The sequence below is a fragment of the Monodon monoceros genome, unplaced genomic scaffold (assembly GCF_005190385.1).
Source record: "Monodon monoceros isolate NGI ecotype Baffin Bay Population unplaced genomic scaffold, NGI_Narwhal_1 Super_Scaffold_20, whole genome shotgun sequence".
Taxonomy (NCBI): domain Eukaryota; kingdom Metazoa; phylum Chordata; class Mammalia; order Artiodactyla; family Monodontidae; genus Monodon; species Monodon monoceros.
Genome location: NW_021703777.1, coordinates 104105601 through 104119739, shown reverse-complemented (window position 1 = coordinate 104119739; position 14139 = coordinate 104105601). Strand labels below are relative to the sequence as shown.

At 38.0% G+C, this 14139-nt stretch overlaps 1 protein-coding gene across 2 annotated transcripts in view; it reads left to right on the top strand.

Annotated features, from left to right (window-relative positions):
• Positions 1-14139, top strand: part of TBCK (TBC1 domain containing kinase) — a 228335-nt gene that overhangs the window by 110541 nt on the left and 103655 nt on the right. The gene's annotated exons all lie outside the window — the stretch shown is intronic.

Below are 14139 nucleotides of genomic sequence, written 5' to 3'. Positions count from 1 at the left end.
AGGGAGCCTGATTTCTCTAGCTCCATTTTTCTTTCTCAAGATTTCTTTGGCTATTCGGGGTCTTTTGTGTTTCCATACAAATTGTGCAATTTTTTGTTCTAGTTCTGTGAAAAATGCCAGTGGTAGTTTGATAGGGATTGCATTGAATCTGTAGATTGCTTTGGGTAGTATAGTAATTTTCACAGTGTTGATTCTTCCAATCCAAAAACATGGTATATCTCTCCATCTATTTGTATCACCTTTAATTTCTTTCATCAGTGTCTTATAATTTTCTGCATACAGGTCTTTTGTCTGCTTAGGTAGGTTTATTCCTAGATATTTTATTCTTTTTATTGCAGTGGTAAATGGGAGTGTTTTCTTAATTTCACTTTCAGATTTTTCATCACTAGTGTATAAGAATGCCAGAGATTTCTGTGCATTAATTTTGTATCCTTCTACTTTACCAAATGCATTGATTAGCTCTAGTAGTTTTCTAGTAGCATGTTTACTATTCTCTATGTGTAGTATCATGTCACCTGCAAACAGTGACAGCTTTACTTCTTCTTTTCCGATTTGGATTCCTTTTATTTCTTTTTCTTCTCTGATTGCTGTGGCTAAAACTTCCGAAACTATTTTGAATAAGAGTGGTGAGAGTGGGCAACCTTGTCTTATTCCTGATCTTAGTAGGAGTGGTTTCAGTTTTTCACCATCAAGGATGATGTTGGCTGTGGATTTGTCATATATGGCCTTTATTATGTTGAGGAAAGTTCCCTCTCTGCCTACTTTCTTCAGGGTTTTTATCATAAATGGGTATTGAATTTTGTCAAAAGCTTCTCTGCATCGATTGAGATGATCATATGGTTTTTCTCCTTCAAATTGTTCATACGGTGTATCATGTTGATTGATTTGCGTGTATTGAAGAATCCTTGCATTCCTGGAATAAACCCCACTTAATCATTGTGTATGATCCTTTTAATGTGCTGTTGAATTCTGTTTGCTTGTATTTTGTTGAGGATTTTTGCATCTATGTTCATCAGTGATATTGGCCTGTAATTTTCTTTCTTTGTGACATCTTTGTCTGGTTTTGGTATCAGGGTGATGGTGGCCTCGTAGAATGAGTTTCAGAGTGTTCCTCCCTCTGCTATATTTTGGAAGAGTTTGCGAAGGATAGGTGTTAGCTCTTCTCTAAATGTTTGATAGAATTCGCCTGTGAAGCCATCCAGTCCTGGGCTTTTGTTTGTTGGAAAATTTTTTTTTTTTTTTTTTTTTTTTTTTTTTGTGGTACACGGGCCTCTCACTGTTGTGGCCTCTCCTGTTGCGGAGCACAGGCTCCAGACGCGCAGGCTCAGCAGCCATGGCTCACAGGCCCAGCCACTCCGCGGCATGTGGGATCTTCCCAGACTGGGGCACAAACCCATGTCCCCTGCATCAGCAGGTGGACTCTCAACCACTGCGCCACCAGGGAAGCCCGGAAGATTTTTAATCCAGTTTCAATTCAGTGCTTGTGAATTGTCTGTTTATATTTTCTCTTTCTTCCTGGTTCAGTCTTTGAAGTTTGTGCTTTTCTAAGAATTTGTCCATTTCTTCCAGGTTGTTCATTTTATTGGCATATAGTTGCTTGTAGTAAACTCTTATGATCCTTTTGGTTTCTGCAGTGTCAGTTGTTACTTCTTTTTCATTTCTATTTCTATTGATTTGAGTCTTCTCCCTTTTTTTCTTGATGAGTCTGGCTAATGGTTTATCACTTTTGTTTATCTTTTCAAGGAAGCAGCTTTTAGTTTTATTGATCTTTGCTATCATTTCCTTCATTTCTTTTTCATTTATTTCTGATCTGATCTTTATGATTTCTTTCCATCTGCTAACTTTGGGGGTTTTTTTGTTCTTCTTTCTCTAATTGCTTTAGGTGTAAGGTTAGGTTGTTTATTTGAGATGTTTCTTGTTTCTTAAGGTAGGATTGTATTGCTATAAACTTCCCTCTTAGAACTGGTTTTGCTGCATCCCATAGGTTTTGGGTCATCATGTTTTCATTGTCATTTGTTTCTAGGTATTTTTTGATTTCCTCTTTGATTTCTTCAGTGATCTCTTAGTTATTAAATAGTGTATTGTTTAGCTTCCATGTGTTTGTATTTTTTACAAATTTTTTCCTGTAATTGATATCTAGTCTCATAGCATTGTGGTCAGAAAAGATGCTTGATACGCTTTCAGTTTTCTTAAATTTACCAAGCCTTGATTTGTGACCCAAGATATGATCTATCCTGGAGAATGTTCCATGAGCACTTGAGAAGAAAGTGTATTCTGTTGCTTTTGGATGGAATGTCCTACAAATATCAATTAAGTCCATCTTGTTTAATGTATCATTTAAAGCTTGTGTTTCCTTATTTATTTTCATTTTGAATGATCTGCCCACTGGTGAAAGTGGGGTGTTAAAGTCCCCTCCTATGATTGTGTTACTGTCGATTTCCCCTTTTTGGCTGTTAGCCATTGCCTTATGTTTTGAGGTGCTCCTATGTTGGGTGCATAAATATTTACAATTGTTATATCTTCTTGGATTGATCCCTTGATCATTATGTAGTGTCCTTCTTTGTCTCTTGTGATAGGCTTTGTTTTAAAGTCTGTTTTGTCTGATGTGAGAATTGCTACTCCTGGTTTCTTTTGATTTCCATTTGCATGGAATATCTTTTTCCATCCCCTCACTTTCAGTCTGTATGTGTCGCTATGTCTGAAGTGGGTGTGTTGTAGACAGCATATGTACTGGTCTTGTTTTCATTTCCATTCAGCCAGTCTGTGTCTTTTGGTGGGAGCATTTAATCCCTTAACATTTAAGATAATTATCGATATGTATGTTCCTATTACCATTTTGTTAATTGTTTTGGGTTTGTTACTGTAGGTCTTTTCTTTCTCTTGTGTATCCTGCCTAGAGAAGTTCCTTTAGCATTTGTTGTAAAGCTTGTTTGGTGGTGCTGAATTCTCTTAGCCTTTGCTTGTCTGTAAAGGTTTTAATTTCTCCGTCAAATCTGAATGAGATCCTTACTGGGTAGAGTAGTCTTGTTTGTAGGTTTTTCTCCTTCATCTCTTTAAATATTTCCTGCCACTCCCTTCTGGCTTGCAGAGTTTCTGCTGAAAGATAAGCTGTTAACATTATGGGGATTCCCTTGTGTGTTATTTGTTGTTTTTCCCTTGCTGCTTTTAATATTTTTTCTTTTTGTTTAATTTTTGAGTTTGATTAATATGTGTCTTGGCATGTTTCTCCTTGGATTTATCCTGTATGGGATTCTCTGTGCTTCTTGGACTTGATTAACTATTTCCTTTTCCATATTAGGGAAGTTTTCAACTATAATCCCTTGAAATATTTTCTCAGTCCCTTTCTTTTTCTCTTCTTCTGGGACCCCTATAATTCGAATGTTGGTCTCAGTTCTTTTCTGTCCTCAGTTCTTTTCACTCTTTTTTCTTTAGTCTGCTCTGCAGTAGTTATTTCCACTATTTTATCTTCCAGGTCACTTCTCCATTCTTCTGCCTCAGTTATTCTGCTGTTGATCCCTCTAGAGAATTTTTAATTTCATTTATTGTGTTGTTCCTCACTGTTTGTTTGCTCTTTAGTTCTTCTAAGTTCTTGTTAAATGTTTCTTGTATTTTTTCCATTCTATTTCCAGGATTTTGGATCATCTTTACTATCATTATTCTGAATTCTTTTTCAGGTAAACTGCTTGTTTCCTCTTCATTTGTTAGGTCTGGTGTTTTTTGCCTTGCTCCTTCATCTGCTGTGTGTTTCTCTGTCTTCTCATTTTGCTTATCTTACTGTGTTTGGGGTCTCCTTTTCACAGGCTACAGGTTCGTAGTTCCCGTTTTTGGTGTCTGTCCCCAGTGGCTAACGTTGGTTCAGTGGGTTGTGTAGGCTTCCTGGTGGAGGGGACTAGTGCCTGTGTTCTGGTGGATGAGGCTGAATCTTGTCTTTCTGGTGGGCAGGTCCACGTCTGTTGGTATGTTTTGGGGTGTCTGTGGCCTTATTATGATTTTAGGCAGCCTCTCTGCTAATGGATGGGGTTGTGTTCCTGTCTTTCTAGTTGTTTGGCATAGGGTGTCCAGCACTGTATCTTGCTTGTCGTTGAGTGGAGCTGTGTGTTGGGGTTGAGATGGAGATCTCTGCGAGATTTTCGCCATTTGATATTACGTGGAGCTGGGACGTCTCTTGTGGACCAGTGTCCTGAACTTGGCTCTCCTACCTCAGAGGCACAGCCCTGATGCCTGGCTCAAGCACCAAGAGCCTGTCATCCATACAGCTCAGAATAAAAGGGAGGGAAAAAAAGAAAGAAAGAAGAAGATAAAATAAAATAAAGTCATTAAAATAAAAAATAATTATTAAAAAATATTTTTTTAAGTAATAAAAAAAAAAGGACAGACAGAACCCTAGGACAAATGGTAAAATCAAAGTTATACAGACAAAATCACACACAGAAGCATACACATACACACACAAAAAGAGAAAAAGGGAAATATATATATATATATGGTTGCTCCCAAAGTCCACCTCCTCAGTTTGGGATGATTCGTTGTCTATTCAGGTATTCCACAGATGCAGGCTACATCAAGTTGATTGTGGAGATTTCGTCCGCTGCTTCTGAGGCTGCTGGGGGAGATTTCCCTTTCTCTGTTCACACAGCTCCCGGGGTTCAGTTTTGGATTTGGCCCCGCCTCTGCGTGCAGGTCGCCTGAGGGCATCTGTGTCCGCCCAGACAGGATGGGGTTAGAGGAGCAGCTGATTCGGGGGCTCTGGCTCACTCAGGCCAGGGGGATGGAGGGATATGGAGTGCGGGGCGAACCTGTGGCAGCAGAGGCCAGTGTGACGTTGCACCAGCCTGAGGCGCGCCGTGCGTTCTCCCTGGGAAGTTGTCCCTGGATCCCGGGACCCTGGCAGTGGCGGGCTGCACAGGCTCCCCAGAAGGGAGGTGTGGATAGTGACCTGTGCTCGCACACAGGCTTCTTGGTGGCGGCAGCAGCAGCCTTAGCGTCTCATGCCCGTCTCTCGGGTCGGTGCTGATAGCCGCGGCTCGTGCCCGCCTCTGGAGCTCCTTTAAGCAGCACTCTTAATCCCCTCTCCTTACGCACCAGGAAACAAAGAGGCAAGAAAAAGTCTCTTGCCTCTTCGGCAGCTCCAGACTTTTTCCCGGACTCCCTCCCAGCTAGCTGTGGCACACTAGCCCCCTTCTGGCTGTGTTCACACAGCCAACCCCAGTCCTCTCCTGGGGATCCGACCTCCAAAGCCCGAGCCTCAGCTTCCAGCACCCACCCGCCCCGGTGGGTGAGCAGACAAGCCTCCCGGGCTGGTTAGTGCTGGTCAGCACCGATCCTCTGTGCGGGAATCTCTCCGCTTTGCCCTCTGCACCCCTGTTACTGCGCTCTCCTCTGTGGCCCCTGAAGCTCCCCCCTCCGCCACCCGCAGTCTCTGCCCGCAAAGGGACTTCTAGTGTGTGGAAACCTTTCTTCCTTCACAGCTCCCTCCCACTGGTGCATGTCCCGTCCCTATTGTTTTGTCTCTGTTTTTTCATTTTTCTTTTGCCCTACCCAGGTACGTGGGGAGTTTCTTGCCTTTTGGCAGGTCTGAGGTCTTCAGCCAGCGTTCAGTAGGTGTTCTGTAGGAGTTGTTCCACATGTAGATACATTTCAGATGTATTTGTGGGGAGGAAGGTGATCTCCACGTCTTACTCTCCCGCCATCTTGAAGCTCCCTCTCAAGACAATCTTTTTCTTTGGTACACAGTGCAAGTACTTTATGCATACTTCCGATTTTGTCTCATGGAACATTTTAAAAGATATTTAACAAAATTAATAATTTTTACTCCTTCACAAGAATATGACTTCTATAATTTAGTGCCACTACCTTGATTTGTGATGAGGTGCCAGTAGTTTTATTCACCGGTGGGTTATTTTTGCACCATTAGCTCAAATGTTAACATAGTAAAAAAGAGCAAAAACATCTCAGTATTGTTATAAAAATAGCTTTGAAGTTTGGGGCCCCTGAAGGGTCTTGAAGGTCCCCAGAAGTCTGTGACCACAATTTGGGTAAGCACTCAGACACGGGTGTCAAATGGGGCAGGGTTCTCATCCAGACGCTTCAACTTACTAGCCAAACACTTGTTAGTTTTTCTTATCCACAGTCCTCTTAATGTTGATTATAATAAATCTTACCTCTTGGGATTATTGTGATGATTAAATGAGATAATACATATAAACCGTTTAACACAGTTCCAGGTACATAGTTAGTATTAAGGGCTTAACCATTATCGGTGTTCTTGTTTTACTTATTAGAATCTGTTCATGTTGCACTGTTTCTTTGGTTATGTTAATATGATTTACATTTTTAAAAGCATTATATTACAAGCTATAATGGATATATTATTTTGCTGCATTAGTTAACAAACACTTTGCTGGAGGAAATATGATACTAATAACAATAAAGACTTTCTTGTTTGTCCGAGTTGGTGAGATTGCCACTTAGTTTTAAATTTTAACCTTTTTTATTGCTTGATTTTTAAGGTACTTTTCCGTCTCCCAGAAGGTGTTGCATAGCACGTCTTATAGATTCAATACAGTCATTAATGTGCCAGGCACTGTGTTCCATACTACTTTGTTTTATCTATAAGAATGCAGTATTTATTGGCTGCTTTATTAAGATAAAGATTAGAAACAGATAATCTTTTGTTTCAGGGTTACTGGTTCACAAAAATATCAGAATATAATTTTTTTCTATTTAAAATATTCTAAAGAGTTGCTCTGTAAATCACTGTTATCATATAGATTTATAATTCTCACCTCCTGACTTTTGTCCCCTTGTTGCTGGTTATGAAAGCAGGTTTTGTACTTGCAAATGTTTCCCCAAGATTCTAAGAAGATAGGAGTACTATTAAATAAGGAGAGCTATTTATTACCGCTTTTGCCTGTATTATGTAGTTTTTTTTATTTACGTGAAACCCTTTCCCATTCCACCGAATTTATCCTGGTTTAACGTAAGCCATCATCTTTGTTCATTGTTGAAAAAGCTAACAGTCTTTTGAAAATGAGTAACAGAATGGAACAATACAAATGTTTTATGGGACGTATTCTTGATTTTCAAGAATTTTCCTTCATATCAAGTCATGTTATTTTATATGTGGTTAAGAAGGCAATAGTGAGTCAGATATAGACAAAATAAAGGATCTTGTAGAATTTAAAAAGTTGAGGGAAAAGATTTTATGTAAGAATTTTTGAAATTTTGTGAACTCAGAGTAGTTGACATGGGATTGAGGAATATTGATTCTGAGAGCCAGCAGGACTAGAAATACTTTAGCCTTCTTTGTCTGTGCCTTGCATTAATTGAGTCTACCTCGACCTCTGAAACATCATGTACAGTTCCCAGAGCTCAGGATTCTCTTCTCTTTACCTTCCACTCCTATCTCCTGGTTCCAAAACATGTGTAGCTTTTGTTAGATGGCTTCATGAGGTTAACTCAGAATTTTGGGTTGTTGAAATACTTTCCGATTGTAGAAGCTTCTGGGCTGTTATTAAGAATGATAATTGTACTTCCTATGCTGATACCTGATATATGCCACATCTTCTGCCAGGTGTTTTAGAGCCATTAACTAATCTTCACAATAATCCTAAAGGTTCAAAGAGATATGTAGCTACCAGATGACAAAACCAGAGTTTCAAAGTTTCAAGAAAATATATGAAAATGTACTGCTTTGAAAACCTGCTGTTTTTCAAGCATCCTTTACTTGAATGGCTAGATGTACATTTTTCTAAGGCAGAGAATCATTGCAAGGCATCCATCTAATGGTCAACATGCATTTTACAGAGGTGGCTTACTGTAACCTAAATATAAAAATGCTTTTGACTTGAGGTAAACAGAAAATATGTTCATTAAAAAAATAGATTAAGAAAGTCAATTAGAAGGGACTCCCTTTTGTATTAATTTTTATTATTACTATGTATATTAGAGAGAGAGAACACATAATATGTTTGTAAATAAATCCATTTGACAAACGATTCACCTAGAGTTTATATTATAAGAAATATTTCCTTTTTTAATCTTTTTCATTTTTATATATTTGTAAGTTTTTGAGCCTTAATTTTCTGCTCTTGAAAATCAAGTTAATGAGCCCCTGCCTTTGTTTTTCCTATTGATGTTTCTAACTTTGACATTACCAGACCATATAGAAAGGCTTCATGAAATGGTTAATAACACTATACTTTCTTGATTATTGCTAGGGGGCAGTATTTACTCAGCTGACTCTTTCAGCAGACTAGCACTAGGCTAATTCAGGAACATATAATTTCATGATCTGGAGAAAACAGAATGTGTGAATGTATGATTTCTTTTCACTGGGTTTGTTTCCAGCTTTAAATCGGGAAGTAGCTAATAATATCTCTAACTTAATAAGACTAATTTTATATATTTTTCATATTTGTAAGAAAATATTTCATTATTTGTTTTTTTTAAATTAAAACCTAAACTACCCTAGTATTCAAAATTATCTTATTTTGCTGTCTTTTTTGTATCAGACTGTATTATGAAGATATAGCAATATGCTAAGAAATTATTTAAGATGAAAATATCAGTTAAAATTTTAATAGGGAGAAATAATAGAAGGAATAAATAACAGGCATTACAGTCTCACAGAGTATATTACATATTTATTTACTTGACTTTAGTTGGTAAGTAGTGACTGGTGCTGGTGAGAACCTAGGAGTTGTTATATATTAAAGAAATTTGTTCAACTTGAATTATTACTTTTCAAATATTTATTAGAATATGCTTCATTTTGCTTATTTCTAATAACTGTTTTCATAATTGTTGTCAAAGTATAAGTATATAGTTCAGCATTTCAAGTTTAATGTTTTTTCCATACTTGCCACTATTTAATATGAAGGATACACACACACACATACACACCCCAAGGAAGATTAACGGATCTTCTCTTTATTTCATATGTATTGAAAACTTCTAAATAAATTGTGTAATCTTGTGACTATTTAATCTTTTAATCTGTCCCTTTCAAATATCTTTATTATATATATTTCATTCTTTCAACAAATATTTCAGTGCCTATTATGTACCAGACATTTTCCTAGGCCCTGGTTACGTAAATGGAAAAAAAAAAAACGACAGAAATCTCTGCCCTCATTCAACTTATATTTTAGTGGGGGGCAGACAATAAAGATAAATATACTTTGTGGTATGTTAGGTAGTGATAAGTACTGAACAAAAAACAGCTAAATCAGGGACATGGAGGTTAAGTGCTCAGGTGAAGGAGGGATTGAATATTTCAGTAAGGTAAAGGCTCACAGAAAAGGTGACTTCTGAATAAATGCCTTAATGAATTGAGGGAAAGAGCAATCCAAACAGAAGCAACAGCAAGAGCAGCAAGAGCTACAGCCCTGAGGTGTAAGCATTCCAGGGATGTCAAAGGAGCAGCCAGGAGACAAGAGACCAGTGTGACTGGAGCACAGTGAACAAGGAGATGAAGGTCAAAGAGGTAATTGAAGGGCCAGATTACACAGAGTCTTATAGATCAGGAGTCCCCACCCCGCTGGCCAGGGACCTGTCCCGGTCCCGGCCTGTTGGGAACAGGGCCGCACAGCAGGAGGTGAGCGGCGGGCGGGTAAGCAAGCCAGCGAAGCTGCGTTCTGCCCCTCCCCATCGCGGCTCACGTTACCGCCTGAACCATTCCTCCCCTCCCGCCTCCATCCGTGGAAAAATTGTCTTCCATGAAACTGGTCCCTGGTGCCAAGAGGGTTGGGGACTGCTGTTATAGATCATAGTTAGGACTTTAGCTTTTATTGTCGGTAGTGGAAAGCCACTGAAAGCTACATGTTCTTATATAAACATTTTAACAAGATCATTCTGCCTGCTATGGTAAGAAAAATCCAAGGAGGGGCAAGGATGGAATCTAGAAGACTAGTCATGGGCTATTGTAATAATCTAGGCAAGAGATGATGGTGGCTTGAATCAGGAAATTAGCAGTAGAAGTGGTGAGAAGTTTTCATATTCTGGATATATTTTGAAGGTAGAGCTGGCAGGACTGCTGGTGACAAATGTACAGTGTGGAAGAAAGAGGAGATAAGAATGATTCCACAGTTTTGTTTACCTGAGCAACTGGAAGAATAGGATTGCTCTTAATGAAGATTTGGAAGACTGTACTTGGAGGCACAGATTTTGGAAGCAGTGTCAGGAGCTTAGTTTGGGACATAATATGCATATCTATCAGATATACAAGTGGAAATGTCAAGTAGGCATTTGTACATACCAGTTTGGATTTCAGGAGAGAGGTCTGGGATAGAGCTGTAGATATAAGTCCTCACATCATTTGGAGAAAATAGAAGAGAAAAAAGTTCTAAGCACTGAATATAGAGCATGCCAATATTTAAGTCAGGGAGATAAATTGGAACCAACAAAAGAGATGGAGAAGGAGCAGTCAGAAAACTAGATGAATGTGGTTTCTTGGAAGCCAAGTTAAGGTGGGGGGCAGGTGGTTAGAGGAGGTGAGAATAGTAAATTATGTCAAAGCCTGCTGATTGGTAAAGACTGAGAATGAGAATTGACCATTAGATTTAGAAACATGGAGACCTTTGATGACCAAGAGAAGAGCAGTTCTGGTGGTGAGGTGAAGGCTAGAACCTAATTGGAGTGGATTGAGAGAATATTTAATGAATAGCTACTGCTCTTAATGAACTGTAAGATCCTTAGAAGCTAGAGCTATGCTTTCTTCACTGCTTATCCTATCAGGCATAGAGTGAATTCTCCCTAACTCTACCTTCTGTTCTATTCAGACCTCCAACAAATTCCATGAGGCCCACTCACATTAGGGAGGGCAGTCTGCCTTACGAAGTCTACTGATTTTCATGTTGATCTCATCCGGAAACACCCTTAAAGACACATCCGGAATAATGTTTAACTAAGTGTCTGGACACGTGTGTCAGTAAAGTTTACACATAAAATTAACCATCACAGGAACCATTGACTTCTGTTGTGGTTATTGCTATGGCTGCCTTTAAACCTACCAATTTGTTATTTTTTTTCTATTTGTCCTATCAGTTCTTTGTTCTCTTTTTCCTTTTTATCTGCCTTCTTCGGATTTGTTGGATATATTTTTTGTGATTCTATTTTATCTCCTTTGTTAAGACACTAGCTATAACTCTTTGTTGTTCTCTTATTGGTTTCTTTAAGATTTACACAGTGGTCCTCAACCAGGGGCAGTTTTGCCTCCCATGGGATTTTTTGGCAAAGTCTGAGACATTTTTGACAAAACTGAGCAAGTGCTACTGGCATCTAGTACAGAGGCTGGGTTGCTACAAAAATCTTAAAACGCAAACTACACCTCCCCCTTGAAAGAGTTGTCCAACGCAAAATGTGAATAGTTCTGAGGTTAAATTCTGGTTTATACTATAATTCTTTAACTTATTATAACCTGCTTTTAAGTAGTATTATACCACTTCACATATAGTATAAATACTTTACAACATATACCTCCATTTTACCCTCCTGGCATTTGTATTATTGTTGTCCTACCTTTTATTTCTACATATATTATAAGCTCCACATAAATTATTAGTTTTGCTTTAGAGAGTCACTTTTTTTCTGGCTGTGCCACGCAGCTTGTGGGATCTTCGTTCCCCGTCGAGGGATTGAACCCAGGCCCTTGGCAGTGAAAGCGTGGTGTCCTAATCACTGGACTGCCAGGGAACTCCCGAGAGTCAGTTATTTTTAAAGATTTTCTTTTTAATAAAAGTTTTTTATATTTAACTACATTTTTATAATCCTGAGTCTCTTCATTCTTCTGTATAGGTCCAGATTTCCATGTGGTATCATTTTCCTTCTGCCTGAAGGACTGACTTCAGCATTTCTTATAGTGCAGGATTGCTGCTGATAAATTCTTTCAGTTTCTGTTTGTGTGAGAGTCTTTATTTTACCTTTCTCTTTGAAAGATACTTTTGCTGGACATACAATTCTAAGTTGATAGTTTGTTTTTTTTAATTACTTGAAAAATGTTGCTCCACTGTCATTTTTTGTGCCCTGTTTTTGACAAGAAAACATTCCTCTCACTGATGCTTTTACATAGTGTGCCTTTTTTCTCTGGCTATGGTGTAAGATTTTTTGAGAAATCTGATTATGATGTACCTTGGTATAGTTTTCTTCATGTTTCACGTGCTTCAGGTTCTTGAGATTATTTACTCTATCAGATTATAGTTTTCATCACTTTTGGAAAATATTCAGCTATTATTTCTTCAAATATTTTTTTCTGTCCCCTCTCATCTTCTCTCTGTCTTTTGCAGTCTCCAATAACATATATATTCAGCTGGTTGAAGTTGCTCACTGATGTATAGGACATGTTTTGTTTTTCTTTATCCCCCGTCCATGTTTCATTTTGGGTAGTTTCTATTGCTGTATTTTCAGGCTTACTTATCTTTTCTTCTGCAGTGTCTGATCTGCTCTTAATCCTATTCAGTGTATTTTTTAACTCAAACATTGTATTTTTCATCTCTAGAGAGGTTTTTTTGGTGGTTCTTTTTTATATCTACTATGTCTCTACTTAATGTGTTCAATTATTTGTTAGATTTTTGAACATATGTATACAGATATAAAAAGCATTTTGAGGGCTTCCCTGGTAGTGCAGTAGTTGAGAGTCCAACTGCTGATGCAGGGGACATGGGTTCGTGCCCCAGTCCAGGAAGATCCCACATGCCACAGAGCGTCTGGGCCTGTGAGCCGTGGCCGCTGAGCGTGCGTGTCCGGAGACTGTGCTCCGCAATGGGAGAGGCCACAACAGTGAGAGGCCCACGTACCACAAAAAAAAAAAAAAAAAGCATTTTGACATCCTTGCCTGCTATTACAAACATTTATGTTAGTTCTTTGTCCATTTTGACTGAATGATTTTTCTCCTCATTATGATCATTTTTTTTCTGCTACTTTGCACTACTGATTTTTTTTTAATGAATTTCAGTCATTGTGAATTTTACCTTCTTGGTTATTGGATATTTTTATGTTCTTGTAAATATTCTTGAGCTTTTTTTTGGAGATGCAGCTAGGTAACGTTGAAACAGTTTGATCTTTTCAAGGCTTGCTTTTAAGGTTTGTTAAGTGAGACCAGGGCAGCATAATTTTGGAGCATAATTTTGCCCCATTACTAAGGCAATATCCTTTTGAGTACTCTACCTTATGCCTCGTTTATTTCAGGGTTTTAAAAAAAATTCTAGCTAGTGGTAAGATGAACCATGCCTGGCTTTGTGTGAGCCTGGCATGTTTTCCCCCTGATCCTTTCAGGTGGTTCCTCCCCACTTTGTGTTCTTCCTCATACACATGCTCTCTTCAATAAAAGGGGTTGTTAGTTTTGTTGCTGAAGTAACTCAGGTAAGATTCCTAATGACAAACAATTGGCTTTGATCAGAAGGGTAGAGCATAATATAATTTATGTTATATCCTTAAAAGCAAGAAAAGTTAAATAATACTGATGGAACTTATATATACAGACTGTATGTTTAAATTTAAATTAGGCTGAAAAATTCAGAGTTTATTATATTTTATTGTTTTCTACAACCAATACTCTATAGTGAAGTCACATACCTCTGTACTCCTCAGTTTCCCCATTTGTAATGGCTGTGTCAGTGCATATAAGTGATGATCTTGTAGGGAGCAATGGGTTTATTTCACATACAGTACTTAGATTTTAATGTAGTCTATAACTGTACTTATGGTTCTTGACTGACATTTAATAGCATAGATACTCAATTGTGTATAATGCAAAGAAATATTCAACTCTACTTATAAATTCACAATTGATAGGTGCTGAAAAACTATTTATTTAAACGCTATAGGTAGTACAAAAATCTTTGTCTTAATAGGAGCATGCACTGACATAAAACATAAAAGTAGAGCTTTTTCAGATTTTTCTATAAATTATTGTTGGTTTTTGATACTTGTTATTAACAAAGGAGATTTTACTCTACTTTTAGAAATTAAGAATGATTTCTCACTTTCAAAATCTCACAAAATTAATTGGGGTGTGTGTGTGTGTGTTTCATTTCTAGAGAGTAAACTTAGGAAAATAAATTTGTCACTCATATAAAGAACCAAATTATTTCATTCCTGGATCTCATTACGTTTAGTCTCTTATGAAGCTTCCTGTTAATT